The sequence below is a fragment of the Halichoerus grypus genome, chromosome X (assembly GCF_964656455.1).
Source record: "Halichoerus grypus chromosome X, mHalGry1.hap1.1, whole genome shotgun sequence".
NCBI classification, from domain to species: Eukaryota; Metazoa; Chordata; class Mammalia; order Carnivora; family Phocidae; genus Halichoerus; species Halichoerus grypus.
In genome coordinates, this window is record NC_135727.1 from 30,133,060 (window position 1) to 30,149,670 (window position 16,611).

Genomic DNA, 16,611 nt, shown 5'->3' on the forward strand with positions numbered 1-16,611 from the left:
GAATGAAATCTTGCCATTTTGCAACAATATGGATGGATCTAGAGGGTATAATGCTAAATGAACTAAATCATTAAGAGAAAGACAAATACCATATGATTTCATTCATATGTGGAATTTAAGAAACAAAACAAACGAACAAGGAGGGTGCCTGGGTGGCTCAGTCGTTAAGCATCTGCCTTCGGCTCAGGTCATGATTCCAGGGTCCTGGGATCGAGCCCCGCATCGGGCTCCCTGCTCTGCCAGGAGCCTGCTTCTCCCTCTCCCATTCCCCCTGCTTGTGTTCCCTCTCTAGCTGTCTCTCTCTCTCTCTGTCAAATAAATAAAATAAAATCTTTAAAAAAAAAAAAAACGAACAAGGAAAAACAGAAACAATCCAAAAAACACTCTTACCTATACAGAACAAACTGATGGTTACCAGAGGGGAGGTGGAGGGGGGATGGGTGAAACAAGGGAAAGGGATTAAGAGTAGACTTATCATGAAGAGCACTGAGTAATATATAGAATTGTTGGATCACTAATTATACACCTGAAACTATACTGGAATTTAAGTAAATAAATAAATAAAAGACTGTAATAAGTGAGAAAGGCATTACATAATGATAAAGGTATAAATCCAACAGAAAGAACATTTGTAAATATCTATACACCTAATATAGGAGCACCTAATTATATAAAGCAAATATTAACAGACATAAAGGGAGAAATAGACAGCCAACAATAATAGAAGACTTTAATACCCCACTTACATCAATGGATAGATCATCAAGACAGATAATTGATAATGAAACAGTGACTTTCAATGACACATAAGGCAAAATGGACTTAACAGAGATATACTGAACAATCCATTCAAAAACAGCAGAATTCACATTCTTTTCAAGTGTACATGGAATATTCTCTAGGACAGATATCGTTTGAGGCCACAAACAATTTCAATAGATTTTAGAAGACTGAAATCAAAGCAAGCATCTTTTCTGCCCACATTATGAAACTACAAATCAGTTACAAAAAAAAAAATAACTAGAAAACCAAAAAACACGTGGAAGCTAAACAATATACTACTAAACAACAAATAGGTCAGGGCACGTGGGTTCCTCAGATGATTTAAGCATCTGCCGGGGTCCTGGGATCGAGCCCCGCATTGGGCTCCCTGCTCCATGGGGGGCCTGCTTCTCCCTCTCCCTCTGCTGCTCCCCCTGCTTGTGCTCTCTCTCTCTCTCTCTGTCAAATAAAATCTTTAAAAAATAGGTAAATGAAGAAATCAAAGAGGAAATATAAAAAATAACTGGACACAAATGAAACTGAAAACATGACATTTCAAAATCTATGGGATGGAGCAAAGTGGTTCTAAGAGGAAAGATTATGGCAATACAGGCCTACCTCAAGAAACAAGAAAAATCTCAGTCTAATCTTATACCTAAAGGAGCTAGTAAAAGAAGAAAAAATGAAGCCCAAATTTAGCAGAATGAATGAAATAATAAAGAGTGGAAATAAATGAAATAGAGACCAAAAACATGATATTAAATAGATCAGAAATTAGGAACTGATGCTTTGAAAAGATTAAGAAAATTGATAAACCTTTAGCCAGTCTCATCAAGAAAAAAGAAGAGGGCTCAAATACATAAAATCAGAAATGAAAAAGAAGGGGCGCCTGGGTGGCTCAGTCATTAAGCATCTGCCTTCGGCTCAGGTCATGATCCCAGGGTCCTGGGATCGAGCCCCGCATCGGGCTCCCTGCTTGGCAGGAAGCCTGCTTCTCCCTCTCCCACTCCCCCTGCTTGTGTTCCCTCTCTCGCTGTGTCTCTCTCTGTCAAATAAATAAATAAAATCTTTAAAAAAAAAGAATTAAAAAAAAAGTTACAACTAATAACACAGAAATACAAAAGATTATGAGTCCAAGAATCAACCAAAAAGAAATAGAAAATCTTAACATACCAATTAGTATAATGGAATTGAATCAGTAGTCAAAAAACTCCCAACAAGGGATGCCTGGGTGGCTCAGTAGGTTAAGCATCTGCCTTTGGCTTAGGTCATGATCCCAGGGTTCTGGGATCAAGCCCCGAGTCAGGCTCCCTGCTTGGCAGGGAGTCTGCTTCTCCCTCTGCTCCTCCCCCCTGCTTGTTCTGTCTCTCTCTCTCAAATAAATAAAATCTTTTTTTTTACAAGATCTATAAAGAACTTCTCAAACTTAACACCCAAAAAACAAATAATCAAGTCAAAAAATGGACAGAAGACATGAAAAGACACTTCTCTGAAGAAGACATACAAATGGCTAACAGACACATGAAAAAATGTTCATCATCATTAGCCATCAGGGATATCCAAATCAAAACCACATTGAGATACCACCTTACACCAGTTAGAATGGCAAAAATGGACAGGGAAAGAAACAACAAATGTTGGAGAGGTTGTGGAGAAAGGGGAACCCTCTTACACTGTTGGTGGGAATGCAAGTTGGTACAGCCACTTTGGAAAACAGTGTGGAGGTGCCTCAAAAAATTAAAAATAGAGCTACCCTATGACCCAGCAATTGCACTACTGGGTATTTAGCCCAAAGACACAGATGCAGTGAAAAGAAGGGCCATATGCACCCCAATGTTCATAGCGGCAATGTCCACAATAGCCAAACTGTGGAAAGAGCTGAGATGCCCTTCAACAGATGAATGGATAAAGAAGATGTGGTCCATATATACAATGGAATATTACTCAGACATCAGAAAGGATGAATACCTAATTTTTACATCAACATGGATGGGACTGGAGATTATGCTAAGTGAAATAAGTCAAGCAGAGAAAGTCAATTATCACATGGTTTCACTTCTTTGTGGAACATAAGGAATAGCATGGAGGACATTAGGAGAAGGAAGGGAAAAATGAAGGGGGGGAAATCGGAGGGAGAGATGAACCGTGAGAGACTATGGACTCTGAGAAACAAACAGGGTTTTAGAGGGGAGGGGGAGGGGGGATGGGCTAGCCTGGTGATGGGTATTAAGGAGGGCACGTACTGCATGGAGCACTGGGTGTTATACGAAAACAACGGATCGTGGATCACCACATCAAAAACTAATGATGTATTGTATGGTGACTAACATAACATAATAAAATTTAAAAAAAAAATCAAATAAATAAAATCTTAAAAAAAAAAACTCCCAACAAACATAAGTCTAGGACCAGGGGCACCTGACTGGTTCAGTCAGTACAGCACATGTCTCTGGATCTCGGGTTAGTGAGTTCAAGCCCCATGTTGTGTGTGGAACCTACTTAAAATAATAAATAAATAAATAATTGATTAATTAATTAATAATAAAACCCCATAAATCCAGGACCAGATAGCTTCACAGCTGAATTCTACCAAACATTTATTTTATTTTTTTTTGCAAAGAATATAACTTTATTAGAAATTCTGACATTTTAAAATAAAATCATTACATTTTTAACAAAATATACTCAACGGAATATAAATACCATAGTAATTAGAAACCTACAATCATCCATTAAAAAATATACAAACTATTCTCCAAAAATGTTGTATCAACAGTATAGGAAAGTGTTCTTTCTCCAATATGCTGACACTGTATATTATTAATTTTCAAAAATTTCGCCAATCTGATGGGTGATCTGTTTTCCTTTGCATTTACCTGATGAATACTGAAGCTACATATAGTTTCCAATGTTTATTGGCTATTTTTGTTTCTTCAGTGTAATATCTATTCATATATTTTGCCCACTCTTCTGTTAGGTTGTCTTTTTCCTATCAATTTGTAGGATTCTTTGTATATTGGGAATGTAAATCTTTTTTTATTATGTCGGTTGCAAATATTTTCCTAGTGATTTGTTTTAAATTTTTATTTATGAAGGCAACACTTAATTTTTTAAAGGATTTATTTATTTAAGTAATCTCTACACCCAATGTAGGGCTCAAACTAATGATTCCGATATCAACAGTTGCACACTCCTCCAACTGAGCCAATCAGGCACCCCTGAAGGAAATACTTTAAATTCTACCAAACATTTAAAGAAGAATTAATACCTATCCTTCTTGAACTATTCCAAAAATATAGAAGAGGAAAAATATGCTTCCAAATTGATTTTACAAGGCTAGCATTACCCTGATACCAAAATCAGACAAAGACTCTGCAATAAAAGAAAATTACAAGTCAATAACCCTGATGAATATACACGCAAAAATCCTCAACAAGGGGTGCCTGGGTGGCTCAGTCATTAAGCATCTGCCTTCGGCTCAGGTCATGATCCCAGGGTCCTGGGATCAAGCCCCGCATCGGGCTCCCTGCTGAGCAGGAAGCCTGCTTCTCTCTCTTCCACTCCCCCTGCTTGTGTTCCCTCTCTGTGTCTCTCTCTGTCAAATAAATAAATAAAATCTTTAAAAAAAATCCTCAACAAAATATCTGCAAAATGAATTCAACAGTACATTAAAAAGACCATTCATCATGATCCAGTGGTATTTATTCCAGGGATGCAAGGATGATTCAGTATCTCCAAATCAATCATTGAGATACACCACATTAAGTAATGAAAGATAAAAATCGTGTGATCATCTCAACAGATGCAGAAAAAACATTTCACAAAATTCGGCATCCATTCATGAGAAGCACTCTCAACAAAGTAGATATAGAAGGAACATACTTCAACACAACAAAGGCCATACATGAAAAACAACAAACATCGTACTCAATGTTAAAAAGGTGAGAGGTTTTCTTCTAAGATCAGGAAGGCAAGGGTTCTTTTATTTCAGTACAGTACTGGAAGTACTAACCACAGAAATCAGACAAGAAGAATACATAAATGGCATCCAAATTGGTAAGGAAGAAGTAAAACTGTCACTATTTGCAGACGACATAATAGTATATACTATATAGTATACTGTATATAAAAAACCCTAAAGACCACCAAAAAAACTACTAGAATTAATAAATTCAGTAAACATGTAAGATATAAAAGCAATTACAGAAATCTGTTGTGTTTCTACACAATAATGACAAAATATCAGAAAGAAAATTAGGAAAACAATCCCATTTACAATTGCACTGGAAAAAAACTGTTTAGGAATAAATTTAACCAAGTTGAAAGACCTGTATCTGAAAACAATAAATGACTGATAAAAAATGGAACAGAACATAAGTAAATGGTAAGGTATACCCTCCTCATTGTTAGAAGAATTAATATTGTTAAAATGTCCACACTACCCAAACCAATCTACAAATTCAATGCAATGCCTATCAAAATACCAACAGTATTTTTCACAGAATTAGAACAAATGATCCGAAAATTTGTATGGAACCACGAAAGACCCTGAATAGACAAAGCGATCCTGAGAAAGAAGAACAAAGCTGGAAATATCACAATCCCAGATTTCAAATTATATTACAATGTTATACAAATCAAAATAGCACATTTGTCCAAAAAACACATATAGATGGTCAATACACATTAAAAGATGCTTAATATCACTAGTTATCAGGGAAATGGAAATCAAAACAACATGAGATATCACCTCACACGAGTCAGAATGGCTAAAATCAAAGTCAAGAAATAACTGTTGGTGAGGATGTAGAGAAAAGGAAATCCATGTGCACTGTTTGTGGAAATGGAAATTGGTGCAACCACTGCGGAAAACACTATGAAAGCTCCTCGAAAAATTAAATATAGAAAATACATATGATCAAGTAATTCCATTACTGGGTATATATGCAAAGAATGCAAAAACACTAATTCAAGAAGATATATGCACCCCTATGTTTATTGCAAGATTATTTACAAAGCCTAGACATCGAAGCAACCTGTGTCCATTGATAGATGAATTAAAAAGATGTGAAATATACATGCAATGGAATATTACTCAGCCATAAAAAAGAATGAAATCATCCCATTCACAAAAACATGGATCGACCTAGAGGGTATTATGCTGCATAAGATAAATCAGATGGAGAAAGACAAATACCATATGATTTCACCTGTATGTGGATTCTAAAAAACAAAACAAATTCATAAACAAAAAAAAAAAAACAGAAACAGTCTCATAAACACAGAGAACAAACTGGTGGTTGCCAGAGGAAAGGGGGTAAGGGATGGAATAGGCAAAATAGGTGAAGGGAATTAAGAGTAACAAACCACCACTTATAAAATAAATGTCACAAGCGTGCCTGGGTAGCTCAGTGGGTTAAGAGCCAGACTCTTGGGTTTTGGCTCCAGTCATGGGTTGTGAGATCGAGCCCTGAACCCCACAATGGGCTCTACACTCAGCAGGGAGTCTGCTTAAAGATTCTCTCCCTCTGCCCCTCCCCCCCCACTCTCACTGTCTCAAATAAATAAATCCTAAAAAAAATAAATAAAATAAAATAAATGTAGCAGAGGTGAAAGGTATAACATAGAAAATATAGTCAATAATATTATAATGTTGTATGGTGACAGATGGTAACCACACGTATGATGAACGTTGCATAATGCATTATGTAGAGAATTCTCCAATCACTAAATTGTATATGTGAAACTAGTAACATTATATGTCAACTATTTCAAACTAAGCAAAATGTAAAAAAAAAAAATTTTTTTTAAAGTTTTATTTATTTGACAGAGAGAGACACAGCGATAGAGGGAACACAAACAGGGGGAGTAGGAGAGGGAGAAGCAGGCTTCCCGCCGAGCAGGGAGCCCGATGCGGGGCTCGATCCCAGGATCCTGAGATCATGACCTGAGCCGAAGGCAGACGCTTAACGACTGAGCCACCCAGGCGCCCCTAAAAAAAAAATTTTTAATGAAAAAAGAAATCGAAGATGAAACATAAATAGAAAGATATATATATATAAAGATATATACATATATAAAGATATATACATATATAAAGATATATACATACTATGATCATAGACTAGAAGAATGAATATTGTTAAAATGTCTATAATACACAAAGCAACCCACAGGTTTAATGCCATGCATATGAAAATACCTATACTGGGGTTTTTTTGTTGTTTTTCTGATAAGCTTTATTTTAATTCCTGTATAGTTAACATACAGTGTTATATTAGTTTCAGGGGTACAATATAGTAACTCAACAATTCCATACATCACCCAGTGCTCATCAAGACAAATGCACCCCTTAATCCCCATCACCTATTTCACCCATCCCTCCACCCACCTACCCTCTGGTAACCATCAGTTTGTTCTTTATACTTAAGAGTCTGTTTCTTGGTTTGTCTCTCTCTCTCTCTCTCTCTCTTTTTTTCTTTGCTCATTTGTTTTGCTTCTTAAATTCCACATATGAGTGTATAGCATTATACTCCCTAGCTCCATCCATGTCATTGTAAATGGATTCACAGAATTAGAACAAATAAACCTAAAAATTCCTTGGAACCACAAAAGAACCAGAATAGTCAAAGCAACCTTAAGACCAAATCTGGAGGTATCACACTACCAGATTTCAAACTATACTACAAAGCAATAGTAATCAAAGCAGAATGGTACTACGGGCAAAAACACAGGTACATGGATCAATAGAATGTAACAGCCCAGGGGCGCCTGGGTGCCTCAGTCGGTTAAGCGGCTGCCTTTGGCTCAGGTCGTGATCCCAGAGTTCTGGGATCGAGCCCCACGACAGACTGCCTGCTCAGTGGGGAGTCTGCTTCTCCCTCTCCCTCTGCCCCTCTCCCCTGCTCATGCTCTCTCGCATGTGCACGTGTGCGCTCTTGCTCTCTCAAGTAAATAAATAAAATCTTAAAAAAAAAAAAAGCCCAGAAATAAAACCAAGCTTATATGATCAATTAATCTATAACAAAGGGGACAAGAATATACAATGGGGAAAAAAACAGAATCATCAATAAATGGTGCTGGGAAAATGAACAGCTACATGCAAAAGAATGAAACTGGACCACTTACTTGCACAATACACGGAAATAAACTGAAAATAGACAAAAGACCAAAATGTAAGAGGCACCTGGGTGCTTCAAACGGTTAAGCATCTGACTCTTGATCTGAGCTCAGGTCTTGATCTCAGTGTCATTAGTTCAAGCCCCATGTTCGGCTCTAGGCTGGGCATGGAGCCTACTTAAAAAATAATAATAATAATAATAAAATAAAATAAAATAAAATAACAAAATAAAGACCAAAATATAAGATCTGAAACCATAAAGCTCCTAAAAGAAAACACAGACAGAAAATTTACAGACATCAGCCAAAACAATATTTTTCTGGATATGTCTCCTCAGTCACGGGAAATAAAAGCAAAAATAATTAAATGGGACTACATCAAACTAAAAAGCTTTTGCACAGCAATGGAAATGATCAAAAAAACAAAAAGGCAACCTCCAGAATAGAGAAAAAAATTGTAAATCATATATCTGATAAGAGGTTAATATTCAAAATTTATAATCAACGCATACAACTCAACACCAAAACAAAAATCAAATCAAAACAGGGCAGAGTACTTAAATAGACATTTTTCTTTAAAAAAAAATTACATATGGCCAATGAACACATAAAAGATGCTCAACATCACTAAATACCAGGGAAATGCAAATCAAAACCCCGATATCACGTAACACCAGTCAGAATGCCCAGGGTCGAAAAGAGAAAAAATAAGTATTGCACAGGATGTGTAGAAAAGGGAACGCTTCTGAATGTTGATGGGAAGGTAAATTGATGCAGCCGCTATGAGAAACAAGTGTGGACATCCCTCAAAAAACTAAAAATACAGGTATCATACAATACAGTAATTCTGGGTATTTACTCAAACAAAAACAAAAACACTAATATGAAAAAACATATTCATCCTAATGTTTATTCCAGCATTGTATACAATAGCAAAGATACGGAATCAATTTATGCGTCCATCCATGGATGACTGGATAAAACAGATGTGGTATATATGCACAATAGAATATTTACTCAGCCATACTGAAGACTGAAATCTTAGAATTGGTGCTAATGTGAATGGACCCAGATGGTATTATGCTACAAGAAATGTCAGAGAAACACAAATATCATATTATTTCGCTAATAAGTGGAATCTAAAAATCAAATCAACAAACAAAACAGAAACAGAATCAAAAAATGTAGAGAACAAACGAGGTTGCCCGAAAGGAGGAGGTGGGGGATGGGCAAAATAGCTGAAGGCAATTAAGAGGTGCGAAATTGCAGTCAGAAAATAAATACGTCTCCGCAATGAAAAGTATACCATAGGGAATATAATCAATGATGTAATAATAACTTTCTATGGTGACAGATGGTTAACTACAGTTCCATGGTGAGCAATTCCAAATATATATAATTGTCGAATCACTACGCCGTACATTTGAAATTACGATAATATTTTAGGTAAAGTACATTTCTATTAATTTTTTTTACGTGAAAACCAAAAAATATACACACGAAAATTAAAATAAAATAATAACTTAAAAACAATGATAAAATAAGACAATATAAAATACACTGTAAAATAAAATATACAACTAAAAAATGAATAAGGGAAAAATACAATATAAAACGAAAGAAAATAAACAAAAACCAAAATAAACAGTAAAATGAAATATAAAATAAAATGATAAAATTAAAAAAACCCAGTATCCCTCTAGCGTCTGACACTGTTAAATTACACAAATAAGAGAAATACCACGATATCACTCAAGATACATACCAGAGGTGGTTTCAAAAATTGCTATTTACAAGCAAACGTCCTGGAATCAGACGCGAAGATGGTGTCCGGACAGCTCCTGAGAACACACCTTGAGAGGGAGATGCAGGATGGGGTCGAGGGCCCACAGCTAAGGGCTGAGGCCACCCAGGTCTCTGCGGGGAGGAAGGAGGTGAGTCACAGCGGCGGCGACGCAGAAAGCCGGCAGCTTCGCGGGGCTGGGGGAGCTGCGAAGAAACGCTATGCTTCCCCCATCCCGAGGCGGCACCCCGGAACCACTGCTAGCACACGAGGGGGCCACCCGATCTCGGATCCGGGAGGTCGCCGACGCCTGGGCTCACAGACCCCGCTGCGGCGCCACAACCCAAACCGGGGGGACCGGGGGAGACATTTTGGGTGCACCGGCAAAACTCGTCCCCAGGGCTGGGGTCGTCCTGGCAACAAGAAGAGTGGTGTGTGCCAGTGTAAATAAGCCGATCGGGCAACAGGTACACAGCCTCGGTTCCGCAGGAGCCCCTCTCTCTCCCCGAGTCCCAGTGGACAAAAACCCACGTCCTCTCTCAGCCGCCGACTTGGAACGACTGCACGCAAGGACCGCGGGCCACCGGCACGGTCTCGCCGAAAGGTGCCGGGCAGCTGGGAGCCGGCGACCGAGCGATGCTGGGCCCTCGGCCTCTGGGGCGTGGGGGAAAGGGAGGACCGAGAGCCCAGCGCCGGCCTTGAAGGGGGGGGTCCCGTCTCGTGGTACCTTGGCGGACGCAGGACGCAGGACCCTCCGGCCGGAATGCCGTCGCCGCGTCTCCTCCGCCCAAAGGGCCGGCACCGGACACAACTTGCGGAGCACCAGCAGCTAGCTGCACGCCCGGCTGCCGCTTCTCCGGGAGCCCCGTGAGTAGCCCCTTAGATGTGTCCCCTCCAGTCCCCGGGTGGGCCTCAGCTCCTCCCCGCGGCTGCGGCTCAGCCCCGCCTGCAAGCACACCGTTCTCTCCCTGGAGGCTGACGCCACCCGGTCTTGCACGGCGGCGCGGTCCCGCTGGGGCACGGGGTGGGGGCAGGGGGGGAGTGCGGGGGAAGATGGGGTGCTGCAGGGCACGGTGGGTCTTTGGAAGCCGGCCGTGGGCACTTGGGGAACTTCAGAGAGGGCCGTGGCCTCCTGATGGTGGCTCAGGGACGCGGCTGCATGAAAGCAGCAGGCCTCCTTGCCTTTCTGGAGGAACGGCGCCGTCCATCACTTGCACTGACCCCGTACCACGCGCAAAACAAATACGCCGAGCGTGAATTGATACCTTTATTGAAAGGACAACAAGTGCCCCAAAATAAGGGTCCGTGAATTTGCACTTCTCTTGCATACATTGAGTGAACTGCTCTTGGCGGCGAGCTACACAGAATGGAGCCGGGCTCAAAAGCACCGTGGGAAAAAACCGTCCCGGAGGCCATTCTGTGGGAGTAAACGGCTTAGAAGAAAAACATGGGCGGTGGGAACCCGGGCGCGACCACAGCAGGGCAGCCGCAGGGAGCGAAGGGTGGAGGAAAGCAGGGCGGAGGAGGCAAGAAGACAGCAGGAAAGAGCGGCATGGGCATCTGAGGTGGTCCCAGCAGCAGCGGCTCGGGGAGAACGCGTAGGCGATTCGGCTCCTGAATGAAGGCATGGCAGGGTCCACCCAAGTTAACGATGACGGGGGGGACCATGGCCACGGGGGGGACCATGGCCACGGGGGGGGCCATGGCCACGGGGGGAGGCATGGCCCCGGGGGGGGGCATGGCCCGGGGGGGGGGCATGGCCCCGGGGGGGACCATGGCCATGGGGGGCATGTTTCTGAACCTCAGTGCCCTCTGATGTCTCCTCCACGTGGCCCTCCTATTCTTAAACCAAACCTTCAATCAGAGAGAAAAAGGGATCGTTTTAGTATGTTGAGCACTGGATGTCATACATGAAAAAACAAGCAGGCTACTTACTCTCTATGCCCTTAAGGTTTGAAATTGCATCAGGGGAGCTATTTCCTTCTTGCTAAAATCGCTTAGGGAAGCCAGGGCCACGGGCCCCCCTGCAGCTCACCCCGAGAGGGCACCCACGCTGTGCCAGGCTGTGCCAGGCTCTGGCTCGGCTCTCTGCTTTGACTCTGTCCTTCCACCTTGCCTATTACTTTTCCCCGTTCTCAGCAGCAGGTGTAGCTGAGGAACGGCGCTCTGTCCCTGCCGTGACTGTTACACCTGGGATGTCTGTGTCCTCACAGCTGACCAGCAGCTGTCCAGCTGCCACTGGCCCCTAGTCACTAGGCAGGTGTCACCCTGCTTATGGGGGAAGCTCAGCATCTTCCAAGAGTCCTGCCGAGGGGAACAAACCCCATTTTGAAAAGCCCATCTTGAACAAAGAGTAAGTACGTCATCCATAGGAACGTGCCGGATCTTTCAACAACAGCAGCATTCCTATCAGGATGACTGAAGGGTCGCTCATCTTCTGAAACCGCTTCAGAGTGAAAAAGATGCTATTGTGAGCGAGGCTTGGGCATGGAGGGCCCAGGAACCTGTGGCTGGTCCTGCTGGGACAGGAGGAAGCTGAAGCGCTGGACACTACCTGAATATTACAGACGCTGGGGACAATGCATGTTTACACGAACTAGGACCAGATTTACTAAGTTCGTAAAATCCTTGTCCAGCCAACAGATCGGGAGCAAAGAGGCTCACCGCCGTCACCGTGGTGGTGGATTCAGCAGGCTCCAGCCTGCACCACCCTCCAGGCTTTCCTGGGCTCAGCCCCCGGTCAGCTCCCTCCGCTCTGGCTACGGTTCCAGCACCCTGGACAGGACCCCTGCTGCCCAGCGGGGCAGGGCCCCCGAGGCCCCTCTACTCAACCAGGAGAGCCCCATCCCATCCCTTATCCTCTTTTCTGTTGTTCACTGAACTACACTTGACATACAATACTGTATTCGCCTCAGGTGTACAACATAGTGATTCGACGCTTCTCTGCAAAATGCTCGCCACGGTAAGTGTAGTCACCATACAAAACGATTACAATATTATCGACTATATTCCTTACGCTGTCCTTTTCATCCCCGCACCGGATTTATTTTTCAACTGAAGTTGGTACCTCCTAATCCCCTTCACTTATTTTTCCCATGCCCCCACCCCCTCCCCTCTGGCAACCTCCATTTTGTCCTCTGTAAATGAGTCTGTATTGGCTCTGTTTGTCCATTAGTTTGTTTTTAAGAGTCCGCATAGAAGGGACGCCTGGGTGGCTCAGATGGTTAAGCATCTGCCTTCAGCTCAGGTCATGATCCCAGGGTCCTGGGATCGAGCCCCGCATCGGGCTCTGTGCTCAGCGGGGAGCCTGCTTCTCCCTCTGCCTGCCTCTCTGCCTACTTGTGATCTCTCTCTCTCTCTCTCTCTCTGTCAAATAAATAAATAAAATCTTAAAAAAAAAGAGAGACAGTCCACATATAAGTGCAATCATACAGTATTCTTAAGGCAAGAAGGTGAAACTGACATGGTAGGAAGACAGTCAACCACCATGTGGGTGAGGAGTCACAAAATGGCTCCTCCCTAGTATCTGCCAACTATGAACCCTACAGATAAAACCTGTGCTTTGGGCTCCACTGTCCTCTCCGCATCCTAGGTAGTGGAATTTCTTTGTATTTAGTACCTGTAGACATTCCCGGTTTGCAAATGTCACTTGACACAAAGGGGGCCTCTACTCTCTCTGTTGCTTCATTTTCCCTCTGCCATCCTAGTATTTGGTCTTTCTGCTGCATGAATATGCTGTCTAAAAACACCAGTGCCGTGGACCTCATGTTGGGGGGATCCAAGTTTACCGGAGGCCAAATCTACATAAATGCCAGGTAGCCTAGCTGAGGTATACTCTGATAGTCCTTCCGTATTTCTAATACCGGATTCACAAAACAGCTCTTACTGCACTTGGGGGCACATCCATTAAACTCTTCTTCACACAAACACTTTATGATCTCAGTTATATGGGGAATCTGAAAAAACCCAACAAACTCATGGAAAAAGAGATCAGATTTGTGACCACTTTTAGAGAGGTTGGCTGGAGGAACTGCCTGAAGGTGGTCAAAAGGTAAAAACTTCCAGTTTTAAGATAAGTAAGTACCAGGACTCTAATGTAGCCTAAGGACTATACTTAACACTACCTTATGGTATCTATGCCAGTTAAGAGATTCAATTTTAAGACTTCTAATCACAAAGAACAAACTGTTTATTTTTCTTTTTGTCTTTTTCCTTTCTTCTCTGTCTCTCTAGGACATGATGGATGGTAACTAAACTTACTGTGGTAAACATTTCACAACAGATGTAAGTCAGATCATTATGCTGTACACCTTAAATTGATCCAGGACTCTATGTAACTTATGTCTTAATAAAACTGGGAAAAACTTCTTTGAAAATTGAAAGTGCTGGGGCGCCTGGGTGGCTCAGTGGCTTAAGCGTCTGCCTTCAGCTCAGGTCACGATCCCAGGGTACTGGGATCGAGCCCCGCATCGGGCTTCCCGCTCAGCGGGAGGCCTGCTTCTCCCTCTCCCTGGGCCTACTGCTCTCCCTGCTTGTGCTCTCTCTCTCTCTCTATCAAATAAATAAATAAAGTCTTAAAAAAAAGAAAAGAAAATTCAAAGTGCTGTAGAGTTTGGAAACAAATGAGAACGTTATGTGTTTTTCCTCGTTCGTGTCTTGTGGCTCCTTCTCCCTTCAGAGCCCGACTGAGAGAGCATAATGCAAGCCCGAGGAGGGGAACATCAACTCACCCAAACTTAAGGGTATCTGTTCCTCTGAGCTTGCCTGGCCTGCTCCACGAAGCAGAGAGGCCTGGGCCTCCCCAGGTCTGGGCACCCCTGGCTGCGAGCCCAGCCCCTGGTCTCGGGGGCCTGCTTTGTAGGCTGCCTCTCTGGCCTCCCCACCTCTCTTCTGCAGCCCCTTTCTTTCACAAATTACCCTCCGTGCATGCAGCGAAGCTAATAAACCCACCCTGAGTTTTCCTTTTCTCTCTTTCCCTCTTATTTCTCTTCCCCGCCCCCGCCAAATTATCCTTTCATTCCACTTAGGCTGTCTGTGGTCTCAATCACCCCTTGAGCCATTGACCCACCAATTAGCCATCACTGACTGGGCCAATGAAAAAGTCTTTCCTTGGACGCCTGGGTGGCTCAGATGGTTAAGCGCCTGCCTTTGGCTCAGGTCATGATCCCAGGCTCCTGGGATCGAGTCCCGCATCGGGCTCCCTGCTCAGCGGGGAGCCTGCTTCTCCCTCTCCCTCTCTCTCTCTGTCTCTTATGAATAAATAAATAAAATCCTTAAAAAAAAAAGAAAAGAAAAAGTCTTTCCAATTAGCACACGTCAGAATCCAGCCTGAACTAAGCGCCAGTGCCCACTAGTGACAAATTCCACACAATCTCTTCATCAAAGGACCACAAGAGGAAGATCAAAATCTCAGGTGTCAGACAGTCCTCACAGGAATATTCACTAATGCGTTTGGTTGGTTCAGAGATTGGAATGTGAGTCATATCCCCAAGGCATCTTTCTGGCCTTAGGCTTCCACCTGTGCTGGGATGGCGGCCACCCGGTTGGATCGGCCTCCACCTTTGTTAGCTTGGTGGAACCTTGTTTGAAATTGTTGTTTTCGTTTCTTTTCTCCTGTAGACAGATTTCAAAGGTGGCACCTCCCCCCCGCCCATCTCCACCGTAATGCACGGTCTACTGTTCAACAAGGTTTTCAGGCTGACTATCAAGGAGTTCCAGAAAATGAAGATGTAGGCCTGCCACTCTCCACACCTGTTTACCAAATACTTAAAAGCAACAGGTCTAAAAGTAAATTAATGAAATTTAAAATCTTTTAAATAAAATAAAATATTTTTTTAAATTAAAAAGTAAAATTGCCTTCGCCTGAATCCTAGAGCAAGAAATCATATATATTAGGGCGCCTGAGTGGCTCAGTTGGTTAAGCGTCTGCCTTGACTCCGGTCAAGATCCTAGAGTCCCAGGATCCAGCCCCATGTCAGGCTCCCTGCTCAGTGGGGAGTCTGCTTCTCCCTCTGCCGCTCCCCGATTGTGTTTGCTCTCTCGCGCGCTCACTCTCTCTCTCAAATAAATAAAATCTTAAAAAAAGAAAGAAATCATATACATTAAAAAAAAAAAAACCCAACCCAACAAGAGGCCTAGGCACTTGCACTAAAAGCAGTAAGGGTAAAAATAAACTTTTGAACTTTTAAAATAAATTAAAAGTAATTTTATAATGACAAAGTAAAATTGTTTTCGTCTGAATCCTAGAGTGAAAAAAATCCTATGTTAAGAGGAAATACCAAGAGCAGGAGGCCCAGGCTGTTGTACTTGAAGCTCTACCCTCCCTGTAAGTCTCAGCTTCACTGGACATAAGGTAGTTGCTTATCTGCTGTGTCATGTGTGTGAAATCTTCCCTCAAGCCTATGCCAAAATATTTGTAAATTCACTCCTTAGGCAAAGAGCTTATGCTCGTCTTCAGTAAATCAGTGTAATTCAACTCCTTGGCGAGTTGAACGATTTGAACGATTTCCACTTCAGACTCCATCCAAACGTGACCCGACAGTGAAGTGTTGCCTGTGTGATAACCCTTTAGGAGTTGAGCTGTCTGTTGAGTATGTGTGCTTGTGGGTGTTCATTTCTTTATGTTTATATAAAATATTTATGTTTCTGTATATATTGTTATAAGATGGGTTATATATAAATGTATCATATATCATATATACTTGTGTATATACAAGTCACATATGAGTGATTATACATGAATACATAGGAATTACATAATTATACCCTTATAGTATAATAATTAAATAATGCATGATGATTCTATTGTAGAGAAACATTACTACTATATAATGATATTGCTATCTCACTAGCTCTATTGGCTATAGTATATGGTAATTATATATTACATAGGACTATATTGGCTATAGTATATGGCAATTCTATATTGCATAGGACTATACTAATCT

At 42.2% G+C, this 16,611-nt stretch overlaps 2 long non-coding RNA genes across 5 annotated transcripts in view; one reads left to right on the forward strand and one right to left on the reverse strand.

The window, feature by feature from the left end:
* Window positions 1–10,526, reverse strand: part of LOC118551903 (uncharacterized) — a 73,147-nt gene extending 62,621 nt beyond the window's left edge. For 2 of the 3 annotated variants that reach the window (XR_013444684.1, XR_013444682.1), the window contains exon 1: window positions 9,647–10,135. This is a non-coding gene — a long non-coding RNA (uncharacterized LOC118551903). Of the gene's footprint in view, window positions 1–9,646; window positions 10,136–10,391 lie in introns of those variants that run through there. The other variant, XR_013444683.1, reaches the window with a different exon arrangement.
* On the forward strand, window positions 10,391–14,670 carry LOC118529180 (uncharacterized). 2 transcript variants are annotated; one of them, XR_013444685.1, is made up of 3 exons: window positions 10,391–10,531; window positions 11,804–12,626; window positions 13,898–14,670. It is a non-coding gene; the product is annotated as an uncharacterized LOC118529180 (long non-coding RNA). The 2 variants fall into 2 exon arrangements; XR_004914005.2 differs by having other exon boundaries at window positions 10,392–10,531; window positions 11,807–12,626.
* Window positions 14,671–16,611: the final 1,941 nt, after the last annotated feature.